This window comes from Phalangium opilio, unplaced genomic scaffold (genome assembly GCF_054372755.1).
Source record: "Phalangium opilio isolate 3A_F unplaced genomic scaffold, DU_Popi_V2 ptg000093l_1, whole genome shotgun sequence".
Classification (NCBI taxonomy): Eukaryota; Metazoa; Arthropoda; class Arachnida; order Opiliones; family Phalangiidae; genus Phalangium; species Phalangium opilio.
In genome coordinates this window covers 4,922,834-4,945,160 of record NW_028324198.1, presented here as the reverse complement: position 1 = coordinate 4,945,160, position 22,327 = coordinate 4,922,834, and the positions used below count along the sequence as shown (strand labels likewise).

At 36.8% G+C, this 22,327-nt stretch overlaps 3 non-coding genes across 3 annotated transcripts; all 3 read right to left on the bottom strand.

Moving 5' to 3' along the window:
* Positions 1-13,881: 13,881 nt before the first annotated feature.
* Positions 13,882-13,954, bottom strand: TRNAV-CAC (transfer RNA valine (anticodon CAC)). Its single transcript has one exon. It is a non-coding gene; the product is annotated as a tRNA-Val (tRNA).
* A 65-nt stretch (positions 13,955-14,019) lies between these two features.
* Positions 14,020-14,092, bottom strand: TRNAV-CAC (transfer RNA valine (anticodon CAC)). Its single transcript has one exon. It is a non-coding gene; the product is annotated as a tRNA-Val (tRNA).
* A 65-nt stretch (positions 14,093-14,157) lies between these two features.
* Positions 14,158-14,230, bottom strand: TRNAV-CAC (transfer RNA valine (anticodon CAC)). Its single transcript has one exon. It is a non-coding gene; the product is annotated as a tRNA-Val (tRNA).
* Positions 14,231-22,327: the final 8,097 nt, after the last annotated feature.

The window sequence follows — 22,327 nt, the reverse complement described above, 5'->3', positions numbered from 1 at the left end:
TGTTCAGGAACTCTGCTGAAATCTGTTACATCCTTTCCATTTAGCAACCTTCTCATAGCAGCAACGCGATTGCTTTTGAAAGCCATAAATTACGATTTTATTTCAATAATTAACTCTTCCCACAAAAAAATGAATGTTCCCACCAAAGTGTTTTCCTAAAATAAGTTTTATTTAACCTTCGCCTTAGCTCGCTCAGACGCGTCTGACAAGAAAAAAAAGGTCTCAGTTCGCGCGAGCCGTTGCTATGGTAACGAAGAAAAATCGCCCCGTTACCATGACAACCGTAACGGGGCGATCCTTCTTCGCGCAAACTGAGGCCTTTTTTCCTTGTCAGACGCGTCTGAGCGAGTTAAGGCGAAGGTTTAATCTCATTTTAGCGCAAATATTTTGCTGGGAGGAATAACTTATTTTAGGAGAAACGTTCTTGGTGGGAGGTATAACGCTTTTAGGAGAAACGTTTTTGGTGTGAGGAGTAACGTTTTTAGGAGAAACATATTTTTGGTGGGAGGAATAACTTTTTTAGGAGAAACATTTTTGGTGGGAACTGGGAAGCAATATTCAAAGATGGAAAATCCAACTTTCGAAAACCCTAATTTTGAAAGTGTGGAACAGTTTTTCCACAGTATTTCATTAAAAAATTGGGGTGGTTTTTTTCAATCCATGAACGAAGAGCTGAAGGCTAAATCTGAAAGGGATGCTAAAACTTTGGTTGTTTCTCTGGACTTCATTTATTTCCCAAATAATGTTACGCCTTTTCCAAAATATTGTGGTTTTTCTTCATTTATCTCCCAAATAATGTCACGCCTTTTCCAAAATATTGTGGTTTATCTTCATTTATTTCCCAAATAATGTTACGCCTTTTCCAAAATATTGTGGTTTATCTAATTCATTTACTTCCCAAATAATGTTACGCCTTTTCCAAAATATTGTTGTTTATCTTCATTTATTTCCCAAATAATGTTACGCCTTTTCCAAAATATTGTGGTTTATCTTCTTTACTTCCCAAATAATATTATACCTTTTCCAAAATATTGTGGTTTATCTTCATTTACTTCCCAAATAATGTTACACCTTTTCCAAAATATTGTTGTTTATCTTCATTTATTTCCCAAATAATGTTACACCTTTTCCAAAATATTATGGTTTATCTTCATTTAGTTCCGAAATAATCTACGCAATTTAGCAAAATATCGTTGTTTATTTTTAAAATTGGAGCTTGCTTCAAATATTTTCTTGGTGGGAGGTATAACGCTTTTAGGAGAAACGTTTTTGGTGTGAGGAGTAACGTTTTTAGGAGAAACATATTTTTGGTGGGAGGAATAACTTTTTTAGGAGAAACATTTTTGGTGGGAACTGGGAAGCAATATTCAAAGATGGAAAATCCAACTTTCGAAAACCCTAATTTTGAAAGTGTGGAACAGTTTTTCCACAGTATTTCATTAAAAAATTGGGGTGGTTTTTTTCCATCCATGAACGAAGAGCTGAAGGCTAAATCTGAAAGGGATGCTAAAACTTTGGTTGTTTCTCTGGACTTGGTTCCAAGCCTTAATTCTTTCAATGAAAGAAAGATAGCTTGTTCCTGCGGGAATAAGCCCAACGATGGCAATATCAATGGATTTCTTGTGGGGGTGTTCAACGCCCAAATGCGGTTTGGATACATAATACGATGTTCTGCTGGGCAATCTCGAGCAAACAAGCGAAAGGCTTTAAGTGCTGCGAAGAAAAAGGTTCCCGAGTCTTTAGCTTCCGAGTGTGTCAAGGCTTTCGTCCCCTCCAAAAACACCTGGTTTTATAATCAAAACTTGTCGGTTACCGACAATCTTTTTCTCGTTTTCCTTTGGGTGTGTAAAATGAGCGTCACCGACGCTATAACCCATAGTGAATGTTCCTCGCGAACAGTCGTTGATTACTATTCCATGTGCCGCGAAGTGACTGAAATTATTATATCGAACAGGGCCGACAAAGTCCAGATTGGAGGACCAGGACTGTTTGTGGAGGTGGACGAAACATACCTTCACACCCGCAAATACCATCGAGGGGCGGAGTTGGCCGGGGAAACAATATGCATTTTTGGGATTTATTGCAGAGACACAAAAGATGGTCTCTTTTTGAGAGTTAGAAATAAGTCCCGTGCCGTTTTGTGGAGCCAGATGGCTAGATATAGAGCCCCCGGATCTCTAATTGTGTCTGACGGAGCGCCAATGTATATGAACTGTACATTGATGGGGTTTCAAGAACACTTAACGGTGCTCCATAAGTATGAGTTCGTGAACTCTGAAGATTCACGAGCTCATACCAATAACGTAGAAAACCGGAATAGGCACGTAAAGGATGCTTTTAAATCTTACAGAACCGACAGGGCGTTAAATGGTTATATGGCCTCTTACTGGTACAGGTGTCTTTTTTTCAAAGACCAGGATGGTGATTGGCTTCCTCCTGGAACCAACTTTAGTCGCTTCTTGGAGGACGTCAAAGCTTGCTATCCTGGTCCAGGGAAAAAAGGCCTTGAGCTTATTGAAGTTGGTGTGTCGGAGGAAGAACTGGACACTCTAAATCCTGAAACACAGCCGGCATTCCTTATTGGTGGGCAAAACGAAGACAATACCGTTGATTTCAACGGTGAATGAGTTGGTGTTTTTTTAGTTTTTGGGCAGTAGGCAAAGGGACCTGCCAGCAAAACTCCCCCTCTGGATTTTTTGGGCAGTAGGCTAGGGGACCTGCCAGCAAAACTCCCCCTCTGGATTTTTTGGGCAGTAGGCAAGGGGACCTGCCAGCAAAACTCCCCCTCTGGATTTTTTGTGCAGTAGGCAAGGGGACCTGCCAGCAAAACTCCCCCTCTGGAGTTTTTGGGCAGTAGGCAAGGGGACCTGCCAGGAAAACTCCCCCTCTGGATTTTTTGGGCAGTAGGCAAGGGGACCAGCCAGCAAAACTCCCCCTCTGGATTTTTTGGGCAGTAGGCAAGGGGACCTGCCTAAGAGCCACATTTTAAGCAAATTTTATATAATTTTCCAAATAAGTGACCGCCTTTCCAAAATATATTGTTTATCATCCCAGATAATGTTACGCCTTTTCCAAAATATTGTGGGTTATCTTCATTTACTTCCCAAATAATGTCACGCCTTTTCCAAAATATTGTGGTTTATCTTCATTTATTTCCCAAATAATGTTACGCCTTTTCCAAAATATTGTGGTTTATCTAATTCATTTGCTTCCCAAATAATGTTACGCCTTTTCCAAAATATTGTTGTTTATCTTCATTTATTTCCCAAATAATGTTACGCCTTTTCCAAAATATTGTGGTTTATCTTCATTTATCTCCCAAATAATGTTACGCCTTTTCCAAAATATTGTGGTTTATCTTCATTTATTTCCCAAATAATATCACGCCTTTTCCAAAATATTGTGGTTTATCTTCATTTATCTCCCAAATAATGTCACGCCTTTTCCAAAATATTGTGGTTTATCTTCATTTATTTCCCAAACAATGTTACGCCTTTTCCAAAATATTGTGGTTTATCTTCATTTATTTCCCAAATAATGTTACGCCTTTTCCAAAATATTGTGGTTTATCTTCATTTATTTCCCAAATAATGTTACGCCTTTTCCAAAATATTGTGGTTTATCTTCATTTATTTCCCAAATAATGTTACGCCTTTTCCAAAATATTGTGGTTTATCTAATTCATTTACTTCCCAAATAATGTTACGCCTTTTCCAAAATATTGTGGTTTTTCTTCATTTATCTCCCAAATAATGTCACGCCTTTTCCAAAATATTGTGGTTTATCTTCATTTATTTCCCAAATAATGTTACGCCTTTTCCAAAATATTGTGGTTTATCTAATTCATTTACTTCCCAAATAATGTTACGCCTTTTCCAAAATATTGTTGTTTATCTTCATTTATTTCCCAAATAATGTTACGCCTTTTCCAAAATATTGTGGTTTTTCTTCATTTATCTCCCAAATAATGTCACGCCTTTTCCAAAATATTGTGGTTTATCTTCATTTATTTCCCAAATAATGTTACGCCTTTTCCAAAATATTGTGGTTTATCTAATTCATTTACTTCCCAAATAATGTTACGCCTTTTCCAAAATATTGTTGTTTATCTTCATTTATTTCCCAAATAATGTTACGCCTTTTCCAAAATATTGTGGTTTATCTTCTTTACTTCCGAAATAATCTACGCAATTTAGCAAAATATCGTTGTTTATTTTAAAATTGGAGCTTGCTTCAAATATTTTTCTATTCTGGTATGAGAATTCTATATGTTTCAGTGGGTGTTTAAAATTTCATAGCTCTATTTCCGCAGTGTGTGCTCTCTGATTTCCGTCGCGAGTCCTTGTTATTACATTTACCCCCCCCCCGAGTAGTTTTTCAAGATCGAGGGCAGAATGCGTTTAGTCGCGTAGCGGTCTTAATGGCGGTAAGTACATGCAATTTTCAAATTTTCCAAAAATTTTTTGACCAACTTGCGGCGGGTTTAGAATTTTTTCACTATTTTTTTCGAACTCCTCGTGGCCTAATTAGTCAGAATCAATTGTTGGTTGAGTTAGTTAAGTAAAGTAAATTCCTACCGACAGACACACCACCAAAATAATCAGGACAACCCATAATCTCTTGTAACCTAGCGTTTACCCGATTAAACACTTTCGCTCCAACCATTGAAATTTCGTCAATTATTACTAGTTTTACTTAACCATAGAGTAACCTGCATTTATGAGGTGTTTCACTTTCCAATCTCGATATATTTCCACCAAATTGGCTAACGGGTAAACTAGAAGTACTGTGCAAAGTTGCCCCACCTATGTTAAAGGCAGCCTTGCCAGTAGGAGCGCAACGGATTACTTTCGCTTCCGATGGATTACTCCCAGGTTGTTTGTTGTAAAACCTTGACACAGATTCAAATATAGCACTAATCAAAAGACTTTCCCCACACCAGCGCCCCTGTAACAAAGAGGCGCAACGGAGTTTCTTTGCTTTTTACATGATACAAAACATGGTAATATATCTCTCTTTGTTTTGAATTCAATTTTCTAAGAAGGGAGTTGTACTCCGAGTCATTAATTAAGATAATTTACGGAGCAACAGTATTTTCGGCATTGCAATCAATAATTTCTCTATTAATATTTCCTTAAGGTTCTTGAACCGTATTAATTAAAAACTCGGAATCATCCATAGCTAAAGATCTATCAACTTCATTTCTATGTTCTAATTCAGGCTGGATATTAGTAACATCCACTTGAATTTCTCCATTTTCAAAATCTGCTACAGCCTGATTCACGGCTTCTTCGTCAATTTCATTGTGAAATTCTTTCCAGAATTCATTACAAGTTTCGCGACAAAGCTCATATTCTGATTTCATATCCTTTGTCAAAATATCATTACTTTCATTGCGCCAAGGCTTAAACAACATTAATTGTTCACGATAAAAGTTATCGGGATCTTTTTCTAAATTGAATCTTCTGTACCTAATAATTTTAGCATGGCCACGTTTCCTAATAAACCCTGATTCATCTTTAAGTTTCAGCCATTTACCACAAGCTTCAACTTCATTGCTCTCTCCCTCATCAACATGATCGTGGGCGGCTTTAGTCACTCTACGGGCTTTGGAATATTCGTACCAGGCTCCAAATTGAGCTAACGTTATTGCCTCTAGTTCCTCTGGCCTTTGAACATAATGTTCTAGCATCCCAGAGGCAAAAACATCATTACTGTCTGCTGGTAGTTCTTCAAGTTCAGATTGACTCTTAAGAATGTGTACACGATTTTCAGGGGCATTGGTGTTTATAAAAACACAGGCGCGACTGCACCTGGACACAGGAATTTGTAAACCACAGTAAGCCGCTTCCTGAGCGCTTACCTCGTGGGCATTCAAGAACTGATTAGCAATTAGTTTCAACTTCTGTTTTACTGAACATTTATCATTTTTTGCCTGTTTAGAAGGTTTGCGCAGAAGCAAAGACATCCCTCTTTGAGACTTTCCTATATATGATACAATATACATAACCAGTGCGTAAGCATCAAGAACGAATTGAATGTCCATATTCGCCTGCCAAAGACGCAAAGCGCACGGATTGTAAGGATTAACTCTAGTATCTTTAGGGTGTCTTTTCAACAAAACTGTTTTCCTTTTGAGGTCATAAGTAACGGCAGAAATATATTCCACTTCTGACCAACCCAACTTAGCTAGCAACTCCTCAAAACTATCTACCCAAAACTCTTTTTCTTTCGATTGCAACATCTCATACAATCTCTTTGACCTTGCCTTACATCTGAGTTCTTCCTGTACGCTACCAGGCTCTCTTAAACTAGGGTCGTAAATTATGGTTCTGGGCATAGGTGGAAACGGGATTCCAAAACGACAAACGGAATTATTATTGACCTTCTTTCTACAAGTCGTTGTGTGTTTGTGAATTTGTAATCGTGTTAACAAATCTAAATGTTCGTCATTGTGCTCAGCAGCACAAGAAATAACATTATCAATAAATTCCTCTACTTCCTTAACATTTGAGAGATCAGTTTTAAGTTTTGGAGCATCTTTTATCCAAATCAAACCATGTTGGTGGGGCGAACCTCTTTGCTGTATTTCTACTCTAAAATAATAGTCTTCTATAACGCCAAGAGGACCTAATTTCTGTAGAGCCTTAAGCAAAGCCCGAAAACGGTGGTCAAAATATCTAGCGCAAGTAACAGGATCATCCTGAATCAGTTTTGCCCTTTCAGAAAAACTTAAATTGCTAATATCATCGTTAGGTAAACTCTCCTGCCCAGAGGTTAGTCTCAAAATATTAAGTAGCTCCGGCCATTTACTTTCGGCAGCTGAAAACGTTATGAAAAAGGTAGCCGTACCAAGCTGTCTAATCATACCCATCAATTCCTTTTGTCTGTGTTGCCAATAAGAAGGCGAGCTCTGTAGTCTTTCTAAAACCCTAAAACCATCATCCTGCTTAATTAAAGCATCTAGAGAACCTGCAGAAGCTAAATGTCCAGCAGTATAATTCGACCCATCTGTTCTTTTAGTTTTCCTCATGCAAACCTGTATAGATTGACTAATAGTTAGGCGGCATAGCCCAAAAAATTTAATTAATTGTGCGTTTTGTGATTAGAGTGTCACACTTTTAGAGGAGCTTGCACACATGAGGAGGATAAATTTTTTTAAAGGAGGCTTTTTAAATTGTTGTTGTGAAGGCCGCCATCTTGAAAAAATGGCGGTAGACTGGATAATAATTTTAAATGGCTACATCTCTGCAAGTTACCGTTAGATCATTTTCATTCTTGCAGAAAACGATTGCTTAAAATATAGGCATTATTGAAATGTTGGTTTTTCCATTATAATATTAATTAATCTTTAAATGATTAATAGTCAAATAATTATAGTTTTGCCCAAAAAATGGCAAGTTATTAATTTTCTCTAAAGGAAATTACAATGTACATTAATTAATCTTTAAATGATTAATAGTCAAATAATTATAGTTTTGCCCAAAAAATGGCAAGTTATTAATTTTCTCTAAAGGAAATTACAATGTACATTTTCTTTTTCAAGTTTTATACTACATGATAAGTCAAATACGCTTGGTAACAATGGATATTCCCTTATTTAAACATAGGCACGAAAAAGTTTTGGTTTCACTTGATAAAAGATTATTTCGACTGGTGTTGGATTTTTCGTAAACTGTAACTAAAAGCTATCTGTTTCTCTTTTTGAAAAAGAGACGCACAAAAAATTGAATTAACCGCATGCGAATAGGACAAGAACAATTTAAATCTTTTATTAAAGATCTACTTGTTGATAGAGTCAAACCTACTGACCATGTTTTGCCTCGAAACAAGCTCACTTTGTTTTCGACCCCTATTGCTAAAGGTCAGGGAAAAGTCAAGTCAAAACTAGCATCGATCAAAATTGATTTAGGACTATTCTCGCGAATATACGTTGCTTGCCAATCTCGACAAGGAGATGTTGAAGAGTTCATCGCCCATGAAAACCAATCATATCCACCGTCAATGTCGGAAAACTGGAGCTTGCGGCATGGAACAAAGTCGGATCTTTCATTATGCATGGAGGACTACTATACTTCTGGAGCAGGTCGTCCATTAAGCACATGCTCAATATTAGATGGGCTATGGATTACATTTAGAACTAGAAAGGGATTTCGATATCTTCCTGTCCACGAAATATCGATATCTATAGGACCGCAAAAGTCGTTGACTGGATGCGACACAGTACCATCATTTGCAAATCATGAAAAGAAAACAGCGTAGAAAATCTGGCATTCATTTCCAGAATTAACGGAAGCGCTAATAAACATATCACCAACGAATACCAATATCACAGATTTGCAAATGTCAATAATAGAAAGGTTTGTTATCCTAATGTATGACAGAACGAGTACATACACCAACATTAACGAAGCCAGAAGGATAATATTTTCAAGGCACTGCAATTCACTAGAAAATATCCCAAACGAAAGCGGCTTTGGAACAGCACGTCAAGAGAGCAATTTACCAGGGTGCTATTTGCTGGGGACAGACGCTCAACCCAATAATGGATCTGCCACGTCCGGAAGATTGGGGATGGCGATTACGTGATGGAAATTAAAGTTCATTTTGTAAAACACACTTTCCATTAATTAATTACTATCGAATTAAAGCTTAATTAACTGATACAATTTTTGATCCAATTTCATTATCATAATTTTGTCTCTCAACGATTTGGTTCTATTTTTCGAAGTGGGCCTGAGAATAGAATAAGGGAAAATAATACACTATATTAAATTTTGATTTTAATAATTTAAATTATCATTTGAAACCGAAGAAACCGAGCTTTCTAATGCCTCATAAATACGTTTTATATCTTAAACGGTCATTGTAGTAATTTAAATATCGGTGTAAAATTTAAAAAAGTTAAATATATAAATTTGATTAAGTTGATATGGGTATATTAAGTTAGACAACATTAAATACTTTCGTTTGCTGTAAAAATGAAGAATATCTAACGATAACTTTCAGAGATATAGCCAATTTAAACTATACCCACATTCATCGCCATTTTGTCAAGATGGCCGCCGTCTTAACAACAATTTAAAACGCCTCCTTTAAAAAAATCAACCCTCGCCATGTGTATAAGCTACCCTGAAAGTTTAATACTTTAATCACAAAACGCATGATTTTATTGCTATGCCGCCTAACTATAACTTTCAAGGTTTCCAATTTGACAAAAGAGTAAAACAATTTCGAAGGATTTTTAGCACAGCGCCTATCAATATTACGAAGCTCCCATTTAAAAATATCACCAAAACTTCCCTTAACCTTAAGGTTCATTTTTTGACCCACGTAAATGCTCGGGAATGACAATTCTTCCGCATCCTCGTCAAAGAGTAAAGACATTGGGGTTTGACCTTCACCAGGAGCAAACTTCACATGCATGGTATTACTTGGCAAAAAATTACTTAAAGAAACTAATAATGTGTCTTGATTCCCAACTGTTAACGAACTACTTTCGTTGGGTTCATTCCACATATCATCGCTATCATTCTCTGCGTTTATTGGCGCTACTGGATTATCTCCTGATACATCAACTTGATTTACCTGACGGTCATTTTCGTCAACAATAAATTCAAGTTCTTCAGGAATGGGGTCTAATATGTCACTCTTAACGGTAATTCCATGTTTAACATACAAAGGCGTTTTTGCCAGAACGTTAAGGGCCTCTAAAATGACTTTGGGTCTCACAGTTTCGTACAAATAGGGTGTGTTATACTGCATTCTTCTCATAAACTCAATTTGAATAGTATCTGTGTTTTGAGGTAACCTGGGTAAAACCGAGACGGTGGACTCTACATTTATAGGGACGTTAACCACATTTCCTTTAATACCACGTTGTTGGTCACACCCTAACCTTCTTATTTGCATGAATGGTATTCGTGGTGATATCATTCTTTCTTCTAAATTACTTAAGTTACTTAATTGCGCAGGTATTTCAGGAATCACAAATCCATTTTCCCTTGAAAATTTTGGAATTTGCTTTCTCTTAACGGTTTTATTACAAGTACTACACAAAAATATTTCATCATTCAACTCTCTGTGTTCAATACCAGGGACTGACAAAAAATCTATGGACTTTACAATGGTGCCAGATGAGTTAAAAAAAAGATTTGAACATCCTTCACACGGCCACGTTGGGCCATCTTTTATGCTATCAAAATAGGTCTGCTCTATAAGCGAAGGGTTTGCTCGGCTATCTGCGGCTGAAGATCTATTTCTAGAACGTTCAGACGTTCTAAAACCTATATCTTCACGCCTGGCAGCCTTAGCCGCCTGGTTTCTATCACGTTCAGTGTCTCTATACTCGGGATCTTGGCGTTTAGCCGCCTTAGCCGCCAGGTTTCTATCACGTTCAGTGTCTCTATACTCGGGATCTTAGCGTTTAGCCGCCATACCCGCTTGGTTTCTATCCCGTTCAGTGTCTCTATACTCGGGATCTTGGCGTTTAGCCGCCATACCCGCTTGGTTTCTATCACGTTCAGTGTCTCTATACTCGGGATCTTGGCGTTTAGCCGCCTTAGCCGCCTGGTTTCTATCACGTTCAGTGTCTCTATACTCGGGATCTTGGCGTTTAGCCGCCTTAGCCGCTTGGTTTCTATCACGTTCACTTTCCCTATACTTTGGATCTTGGCGTTCAGTAGCCTTACCTAACTGATTTCTTACACGTTCGCTTGATCTATACCATTCATCAACCCTTTTTAATTTCTTGGTAAATATTCCACCCTGATTTTCAATTTCACAATTTGACTAATTCTCTCGCTTTTCCCCTTTAGTTAGCGACTCCCTCTTACTGAATTCTTCATTTTGTCTCAGGATTCTTAATCTCTCTAACGGATAGACATTACCATGGGACGTACAAGGTACTTGTTCATCGCTTTCGATGATTTCACTAATATTAGCATTAACATGGGACCTACAAGTCACTTGTTCATCGCTTTCGATGATTTCACTAATATTAGCATTAACATTTTGTACATTATTGGGTTCCTTATTAATAGATATGCCTACGCCTACAGTACTTTCAATAGAACATTTATTTAATGCATTATCTTTCGTACGATCATGGCCAACTGGCCTCACGGGAGGACCAACATTTTGTGTGCTAGAACCTGTTCCCAAAAGAGACTTTTTTTCCGCGGCTAACGCTCTTCTCCTTTCATTTTCGCGTTTCCTAAATTCGGGATCTGACCTTTTTACCCTCATTCTTTCCCTTGCCTTTCGTTTTCTGATTTCCTCTTTACTCAAATTATTATCTTCCTCCATTTTATTATTCAGTTAAATACTCACAAAGATCCGCAAAAGCAATCCCCTTGCAAGACTCTGTAACGTTTGAAATATTATTTTCCGAAGAAATTTATTACAGAAGATTGAATTATGAAGTACTACCTTTGAAATTCAAATAAAGAATGATAAAAGTGCGTTAAAAAGGTCTTTCACAAATAGGGGGCGTATAAACTAAACAGCATTTTTTTATATTTAAAAAATATTCTCAGATTGTTAAATACTTTTTTCGCCGTTGAATTTTTTTAACACCAGCTTGTAAAAAAGATCTCTTTCAAACTAGGGGGGGGACGTATCTTAAAAATAGAAGCTAGTTCTCATACAAATAAAATTTCGCTACGCGGCAGCACTTAGCAATCGCCTACCGAAGGATAGGGGCTTGCGCGAGGTACATTGGGAGAGATACGGTGCCGCAGGTCGCCCATCATCATTTCCAATCCATCTCAACTCCCTTATCCCCGTTTCCATTACCCCATCGGCTTCTAGAAATCTGCCACCATGGAGCAATAATACAGGAGACTAAATATTTTACTAAAACGTCTTTTCTATTTATTTTATTGCCAAAATACTATCGCATCTTCATGCTCAAGCTATGAAAATTCCGGAAATATTTATTGGACACATTGTCCAGTGACCCCCTTCGTTTTTAAAACAATTATGCGACATTTTAAAATTTTCGGACAATGTCCAGTGTCCTGTGCTTATTTCCGGCCCTGCATGCTTTCAAATAATAAGAGCCTGGGCTACAAGTCGAAATGCGTTCAGTGCGCAAACCACATGGATTGGTTTTGTAAGTTTATTCGCACTGAACGTCTGGCAGCCCGGTTGTATGAAAGCCATAGTTTGAGATTTTTTCCCAGGTTAAGTGGGGGATGAAAATCTTCGGAATAGTAGTACCATGGAAGAAAAGCATTTAATGTTCCCTCAGCCTTGGGCTTGTGAAAACCTATTATAGAATGAAGATTCTACAATCCCTGCCTGTCATTTGTAAGAACGTCGTCTGCTACCATAAATTTAAATTGGAAATTTGCTACTCCTGTTCTTGGAATATTAAGATGAAACAGAGCTTTATAGCTACAAAACTACTTAAAGAATCGTAATGCCGAAAAATATTAAAAATATTTCCATTTAATATTCTGCAAAAAGGAAATGTTATCGCTTTGTAAGAGATCGTATCATCCTACTCGCTTTATATTAACTTTGATATGCGTGTAGTGTTTCGATTCGGATGCAATCTTCATTACTCGTTCTATATAAACGCTCACTTGTGTCATCACATAGAAATAAGTTTATCTGAAATAATTAATTAAATATAAATGATATTAATTATTTTAATCGCCAGTAAATAACTTTAAAAATAGTTAAATCGTTTAAAATAAAGTTGTTCCTATTATCTTTCGAAACTTTGCTAATATTGACGTTTAAAGTGAAGGGTACCCCTCTTTCCCGCTTTTTTCAAATTTTGGGGTATATATACGATTCGTTTCCATTATAATAATAGATAAAAACGCATTCGCGTGAACCGATGGTGGAAGCCCTGCCGTTGGGAGGCTACACGTTTCTCGTAACCCTAGCCGATCGCCGCGTATATCTTGAAACCAATAATAGATTATATAAAAACGTCTTGGTTTGGACCAAGGCCGAAAAAACAAACGATATGTGTGAGGTTTATCAATTGACTGAAGTTCAGATATTGAAATTTTTTTCTAGTTCTTTTTATCCACTCAATCCTTAATCAATATTTAATTCAATCAACTGATTTTACTGTTAATCGATCTAGTCCCTCTAAATTAATTGAAAAAATTACATATCTACGCTTTTTCAAGAACAATTACATTTTCGAAAACATTTTATCATGAAATTAATTGTTCTTGAAAAAGGGTAGATATGTAATTTTTTCAATTAATTTAGAGGGACTAGATCTATTTACAGTAAAATCAGTTGACTGAATTAAATATTGATTAAGGATTGAGTGGATAAAAAAAACTAGAAAAAAATTTCAATATCTGAAACTTCAGTCAATTGATAAACCTCACACATATCGTTTGTTTTTTCGGCCTTGGTCCAAACCAAGACGTTTTTATATAATATCTGTCACTTCAGTCTTCATGTAATTAAATTTTGAATAATTAAGTTTGCTTTACCGTCATACATTTGCACTCTAAAATATAATGGTGCATTCAAACACCATATATGCTGTTTTTTCCAGTGCCATAAAAGACATCATTTAGGGTGTACTTTAACCCCATTTCTATGATCAATTCGCGCCATTTACTAATATTATTTGCAAGTATTAAGGAAATATTAAGCATTTATGCACCATTTACAGTGGCTTTTACCATCTTTTTTAGACAATCTATTGAACTTCTAATATTACTTAGTTTAATGGTTTTAAAAGTAGGGAAAAAGTACGCTACCTATGTCACATTATTAAACCAAGTGAAGTGAAATAATTGTTAAATATTTATTATAACCACTACACCACAGACACGTGGTAAGTCCAAGTTTTCCAAGAGATCTAACTAATTATTACGTCCAATCAAGATGGTTAAAACATGTCCCTACCTGGGCTCGAACCTGGGACTTTCCGCGTGTGAAGCGGACGTGATAACCACTACACCATAGAAACGTGGTAATACTGAGTTTTCAAAGAGATCTAGCTAATTCTTTTGCCCAATCACGATGGTCAAAACATGTATCTACCAGGGCTTGAACCTGGGACCTTCCGCGTGTGAAGCGGACGTGATAACCACTGCACCATAGATACGTGGTAGCACTGAGTTTTCCAAGAGATCTAGCTAATTCTTATGTCCAATCACGATCGTCAATACATGTATCTACCAGGGCTCGAACCTGGGACCTTCCGCGTGTGAAGCGGACGTGATAACCACCACACTACAGATACGTATTGACACTGAGTTTTCCAAGAGATATCTAGCTAATTATTATGTCCAATCACGATGGTCAAAGCCGTACTTCTGTAATTAAGTAAAATTAACATTTTTAGACTTAATTGTTTTGATCAAGCTGGCCGATAGCACACCCTGAATACTTAATTGTTAATTTAAGATAATTCCGAAAAGTATCTTCGCTGTAGTTTTTAAGTTATCGGTGGGGAAAAATCACGAAAAACCCATGTTAATCTCCATAGGAAATTAGCAAAAGCGGGTGAATATTACTTTAACGTTACAAAACGGTATCAAGTCATATCTACAAGGGCCTACCGGCCCTGTAGAATAAAAACGCATTCGCGTGAACCGATGGTGGAAGCCCTGCCATTGGGAGGCTAGACGTTTCTCGTAACCCTAGCCGCTCGCCGCGTATATCTTGAAACCAAACGATGACGAAGGAAAAGAAGCCACAATGGACTGACTGGCGTCCATGTGGAATGGACAAAGACCTGAAGATGGTGGTGCATAGAAGCTGGTGTCAATGTGGAATTGACGAAGAACAGAAGATGGTGGTGCATAGAAGCTGGTGTCAATGTGGAATTGACGAAGAACAGAAGATGGTGGTGCATAGAAGCTGGTGTCAAGGTGAAATTGACGAAGAACAGAAGATGGTTGTGCTTGGAAGCTAGCAAGTACAGACTAGTGTCCATGTGGGATGGACAAAGACTAGCAGATTGTGGTCCTTAGAAGCCAGTTAGTAAAGACTGGTGTTGGTAGATGAATGGCCAAATTTCCGTGAACCGCGAACGCGTTCCGGAAATTGGGTATTTGTTTGCTCCTATTTGTAAACTGCGAGCGCGGTCACGTGGGGTCTGACAGACAGACACACACACAGACAGACAGACAAACACGGCCGGTGTAATACCTCTCCGTGACATACGTCACTCGGAGAGGTAATGAAGGTTTCGTATCTGCCTGGTCTCGTAGGTATAGTTTACTCTTTATTATTTCTGACATTTACTTCGAGACTATTTGCGTTCGGGTGCTATGTCGATTTATGTGCTTCAAATGTATCTGATTATTCGTATATCGAATTTGCGAGACAATACTTGTCTTACTCGTTCATGTGTTTTCACCGTCTAAACAGTTTGCTTTTATTAAGCATAAACCTAACGCTAGATTGCCTAAGTCGCGTAATTTTAGCCTTTGGTGTGTTTGCACCGTAATTCTTCTTGCCGGTGATATAAATTTAAATCCCGGTCCAGCCAGAAAAATTCCGTGTAAGATTTGCTTAAAAGTCGCCCGTCGCAGCAAAAAAAGTATTCGTTGTCATGAGTGTGAAATCGATTTTCACTCAGCCTGTGTCTATTTTAACAATTTAAAAAAATTTCAAATTATCGTGCGATTCAAAATTTATTTGTTTTGACTGCGGGGTGCCGAAAATCGATGATTCGTTTTTTGTTAATTCAAGTATGTTTCTCGATGAAAATTCTCTTAATGGGATAAACATTCCTAAAATGCAGGGTGTCAAAAAAACTAAAATTAAGCGACGAAAAAAACTGGAAACCATATCCTTCTATTTGTCTAACGTTCGTAGTATTAGACAAAAATTGCGTGATCTCGACGTGGTAGCTCGCATTATGAATCCGGATATTTTTTTGTTAACTGAAACCTGGCTTGGTCCTGATATTTGCTATACTGAACTCTTCGAAAGTAATTACATAGTGTTTCGACGTGATCGTGCTACTAGGGGTGGTGGAGTCTTGCTAGCCATAAACCTAAGTTTATCTCCGGTTTTGCTGGATATTCACCCTGCAGTTCGTGTCTCTCCTGGTGGCATTGAAATTGAAGCTGTGTTTGCTTCTGCTAAGGCGGATGAAAGGTCAATCTTGATTGGTTGTCTTTATGTCCCTCCGCCGTGTATCCATGATTATGTAATAGGGGTTTGTGCCTTACTTAATAGTATCATTGATGAGATTAACAACCATGATATTTTCATCTTAATCGGAGACTTTAATATGGCTAATCTTGGTCTTCCGAAACCAACCCCCGATTGCCTCTCATCACTTGACATGTTCGAATGTGTCTCAAATCTTGGTTTGCATCAAGTTTTCTCTGACAAAATGAGGAATAATAATACTCTTGACCTTGTGTATATTAATGAGAAAAGATTTATTAAGAATGTAGTCTCTGTGGATAATTTACCTGGTTGTGATCATAATGCTGTGACTGGTGAATTAATTTGTAAAGTATCTCAGAATAAGGTGGTGTAGCGCTTAAGTTTTGATTTTCGCAATGCTGATATTGTCTCGCTAAATGGACTTATAAGTCACGCTCCTTGGGACATGGTTTTAAACTTAGAAAATGACGTTGACGAGGCCTGGGACAATTGGTTATCAATGTTTCCTGCTTGTCTTGATGATAGTATTCCTAAGATTACTTCTCGCCCTATGCGAAAATCTAATCCTTGTATAACGGGTCCGATAATTCATTTAGCCAATGTCAAAAAAACACTATTTAAAAATCTCAAATCCAATTTCACCGAGTTTAATAGAGCTAGATTCAGTCGTCTGACAAATAAGATCAAGGACTTATCTCGTACTTCTTATGCGAATCATGTTAGGCAACTCTCAAATAATTTACGCTCTGAGCCTAAAAAGTTTTGGAAATTTGTCGCCCTCAAATCGAAACTCCCAATTCCAAACTTTATGAAGAACAATGGGGATACCATTAGTGATTGTGCTATCATTGCTACTAAATTCAATGAGTACTTTTGTTCTTGTTTCTGTAAATCTGGCCCAATTCCTAACCCAGCTGACATTTTGTATAATCTTCCGCTACCAGTCGATGATGAGCTAAACTTATTGTTTACTCCATCTTTGGTTATCACCGCTATCAATAACCTGAAATGTAACTCTTCCCCTGGTCCAGATGGTGTAACCCGAGAAATGTTACAGCTTTCTCGTGATAATGTGTCGTATCCTCTGTCGGACATTTTAAATTACTTGTTGAAGGTAGGCAGACTTCCGGCTGCTTGGAAAAAGGTTAATGTTGTTCCTCTATATAAGGGTTCTTCCTTAGACAGATCTGATATGGCGTCCTACCGTCCCATATCCTTATCCTTTGTGTTCTGTAAAATTATGGAATCAATTGTATCTGATTTCATTAATTCTAAATGTATTAAGCCCGGCGTGCTCCCTGAAAAGCAGTTTGGTTTTAGAAAGGACTTCAGTTGCGTAACGCAGTTAGTCCAGGCTTTCCATTCCTGGGCTTCTTTGTTAGACTTACGTGTACCATCCAATGTACATGTCATAATTTTTGACTGGAAAAAAGCCTTTGACTCTGTTCCTCATGATCGCCTCATTTTTAAGCTTTATGGTGTTGGTATTCGCGGTCCTATTCTAGCTTGGGTTGCTGATTTCTTAAGGAATCGTGAACAGAGAGTTGTCTTTCAAGGTGAATTTTCGGGTTATCAACCTGTTACCACTGGCGTACCTCAGGGATAAATATTGGGTCCCTTACTGTTCATTCTGTACGCCCATGATCTTCACCTTGGTATTTCCCCTGATACTAATCTTTGGCAATACGCTGATGATTCCTTTCTCTCTCGAGCTGTGCGCTCTATGTCGGACACTGTGTTACTTCAGAGAGATATAAATATAATCGTTGACTGGGGAATTAGAAATCTTTTGTCTCTAAATGTATCGAAATGTTCATATATCATTTTAACTAGACGTCGCAATGTATTTAATGTTGATTATTGTGTCTCTAATCAAATCTTGCCTCGGGTCTTTAAATGTAAGTTACTTGGGATTTTTATTTCAAGTGATTTAAAATGGGCTGATCATGTCTTATACATTAACTCTAAAGCCAGGCGCTTGACTGGTTTAATTAATAGAACTTTTGATCGTTCAAAAGCAGCTGTTATAGCGTTTAAGTCTCTGGTAATTCCTGTTTTGGAATATGGGTCTGTGGTATGGTCTCCTCATTTTCGAAAGGATTTTGACAGTGTTGAACGGGTCTTGAGACATTTTACTTTTTATCAATTGAACCAGTCATGGTTCAATAATGTGCAAAATTGCAATAGAATACAATATGGTGATCGTTTAAAAACTCTGAATTTTTTACCTATGTATGCACTCAGACAGTTTTCTAGTCTCGTCTTTTTATACCGGGTAATCTACGGTCATTATACCTTTCCTTTACTAGATTATGTCATTATTAATGAAAGGCACGAAGTTTTGACATTTGCCATTGGTAAAGATAGATGTGATGCACTTTTTCATTCATTTTTTTCGTGTCGTTAGGGATTGGAATTCTCTCCCAATTGACATAAGGTGTAGTGATACGCTAGCCTGTTTTAAATTCAAATTGTATCAAAAATTTTTAAATGACGATTGCATATTATAATTATTTTTAATGCCTCATCGATTTTATCTATATAACTATGGTTTAATATGACTATTGGTTTTTATAATTTTCTTTGTTTTAATTTAATTTATGTATTTTTTTCTTTTTTGTATTTGTCTGGGTCAACAAGCTTTGTACTGGGAGTTACACCTTTTCTTGTTGGCCTCCAATTTATATATTGGAAAATAAACATTATTACTTTAATTAGTACCCAAAAAGTTATAAGTGCAATATGACCTTCAATTTTTCATATATTTACGTACAAAATATAAAAACATTAATTGGCTAAAACATTTTTTTAAGAAGAGGCTTTTTAGACCAAATTACTGCAATAATTTACCGCCAAATTCGATTGTATACCATTGGGTCGAATCCCATTGGATAGAATGTCTCGTTCGACCGAATCCCATTAGACCGAATACCGCAATTTGGGCGGTTTTCCAATCATGAATTTTCCTTTCAATCCTATTTTTCTATTGATTTTCCTATGAAACTTCTTGTTATTGCAGAAAATACTAAACCAAACGTAACCTAATATAACAGTAATGTTTTGGAAAAGGCATATTTTTGGAGAAGTCAATGAAGCTAAATTTCAATATTTTGGAAAAGGCGTAACATTGTTAAATGATTTATAAATTATTACTAACCTAATTTAACCAAACCTAACCTAACATAGAAGTAATGTTTTGGAAAAGGCATATTATTTGAGAAGTCAATGAAGCTAAACATCAATATTTTGGAAAAGGCGTAACATTGTTAAATGAATTATAAAATATTACTAACCTAACCTAACCCAACCAAACCAAACCAAACCTAACCTAACATAACAGTAATGTTTTGGAAAAGGCATATTATTTGAGAAGTCAATGAAGCTAAATTTCAATATTTTGGAAAAGGCGTAACATTGTTAAATGATTTATAAAATATTACTAACCTAACCTAACCTAACCTAACCAAACCTAACCAAACCTAACCTAACCTAACCTAACCTAAACTAACCTAACCTAACCTAACCTGACCAAACCTAACCTGACCTGACCAAACCTAACCTGACCTGACCAAACCTAACCTGACCTGACCTAACCTAACTAAACCTAACCAAACCTAACCAAACCTAACCAAACCTAACCCTAACCTAACCTAACCTGACCAAACCTAACCTGACCTAACCTAACCTAACCTAACCAAACCTAACCAAACCAAACCTAACCTAACCTAACCAAACCTAACCAAACCTAACCCTAAACTAACCTAACCTAACCTAACCTGACCAAACCTAACCTAACCTAACCTAAAAATAAAATTGATTTTCTTATTAAACTTCTTGATACTGCAGCAAATAATATGTGTTCACCAATAACATTCTTCAATAAATTTCAGAAAATAACTTCCATTTTTGGAAATTGTCTAACCCTAACGTAATCTAACCTTACCATTAAGAGATCTCCCTCCCAAGTACTGACGGCGCTCGATGCTGCTTAACTTCTTCGATCATCCAAATCACTTTATCCATTGCGCTACTGGAGCCCGGCAACTCAAGGAAAACGCTATGATTTTATATGTGTAAACCCATCCCATTCAGTCGAAAGCTCTTCCATTTAAATATTCCCATTCAGTAGAAAATCGCTCTTTGGGCTATAAATTGTTTTAAATTTGGCTACAATTTTAGAAATTTGAATTCGATCCAACGGGATTCAATCCAATAGGATATTACCCCAAATTCGGCTACATTTCGGTCGAAGGGGTTTCGGTCGAATGGGCCAGGAGCATATTTAATTGGTCAAAGAGCTTAAATTTAGTGATATTTAATTTTTGAAATTTCTTGATTTAAATTTAGTGATATTTAATTTTTGAAATTTCTTGATTTAAATTTAGTGATATTTAATTTTTTAAATTTCTAGATTTAAATTTAGTTATATTTAATTTTTGAAAACTCTTGACCTAATTTTAGTGATATTGAATTTTTGAAAACTCTTGACCTAATTTTAGTGATATTGAATTTTTGAAAACTCTAGATTTAAACTTAGTGATATATATTAATTTGGAGAAATATGTTATCTTAATTTTAGTGGTATTAAATTGACCAAAGTTTCGAACGTTGGGAAAATACAGCTTACTAATTTCAAACATTTAACACTAGTGGATGTTAAGTTTTTGTAAATCATAAGAGTTTTTATATTGAACGCATCATTTGAGAAGTATAAAATTTAGGTGGTGTGCGGGTACCCGATACCCGAAAATGACTTTTTCAACTATTCGAAACTACTCGGGTAGTAAAAAATACTCAAACCCCCCCCATTACCCGTGTCAAGCTGAAACCGGTTTTCGGGTTAATAGCGGGTAGAAAAAATAGGAACCAGAGGTGTAAGGGGGCCACCCACTGTTCAGTTTGGAAAGACTCGGAATTTTTTAGAATGACGAAATGTGGTGAAACGCTTTTTCATGGCACGGCCAACTTAGATCCTCGCTTAGGTGGAAGCCTAAGCTAGCCGTGTCCATTGTGAAGTTTAGTTGACAAGAGGTACGCGTTCTGTAGAAGTTTCTCTCTGAGACAGACTAGAATCAGCACGCATCGCGACACTCTTCTTCACCTATATCATCCCATTACGAGTACTATGCGTTGAAATAAGACTAAGGAGAAAACGAAACTGGAAGTTAAAGTTAGTGAAAGAAATTGAAAAGAGCTTAGGCAGTAGCGTTTGAGGATTGTAATAATAGTGTTCTAAATTAACCAACGGAGAACATAAAATAATGAGTAAAAGAAAAGTAGTTCAGAACGAAGATCTCTCATCTTCAAATGGTGAAGAACATGCTTCTAGTGAATCAGAATCTGAGGCTAGCTCTACCCAGAAAAATCTGTATAACACTATTAAAAGACTCAAAACAAGTAAAATTTGGAACTATTTTCTTGAATCTGGGGAGGAGTCAATTTGCAAGACATGTCATACAAAATTAAAATATAAAAGTGGGAATCCTACAAGCATGAGAAACTGTTCAAAGTACTAAATGAAAATAAAAAAAAGCCTAAAACCACACAGCCAACCTTAATGGAGACCTATAACAGAGTCGGCAAGTTTTCGAGCTCCCACCCAAAAGCTATTGAAATAACAAAGTCAATTGGAACAAGTTGGGAAAACCAAAATTTTACCTCTCCGAGACAAGAGGAGAACTACTTTAAAACTAATTTACCCAGATATGGAAATGTTTCTTTTTTTATGAACAAATATTGAAGTTAAAATTTATGAAATATTAAAGCAGTATACAAAGCATAGCGAATAAACTGTCAATCAGACGACATTTAACATCCAATAAGGATATACTTGTACACATTAAAATCATCCGATGGGGAAAAACGGGAAATGAAGAGATAAAACTTTGGAGGGATATTACCTTTACGTGTTTGTAAAGGCCCAATTTGCTACTCTTCAACTGTATACCTTCTATGTTCAAAGACATATTCACAACAGGGTTGCCATGTAAACACTATCCTCTCGTTTCACCTCAACGATTTTCTTAGTTTGTCAACATGGCTGTTAACGTTACAAAACACCAAAGCTTATTTGTGGCTACACACACTGAAAGTAAATGCGCAACATTAAAAGCATGAAAACACGAAGCTATAATCCGATTACGATCAGACCTTTCACTGATCTGGGCTGCGTTCAGCAGAGCTCACCAATAAAGACAGCGGATTTTGGAAA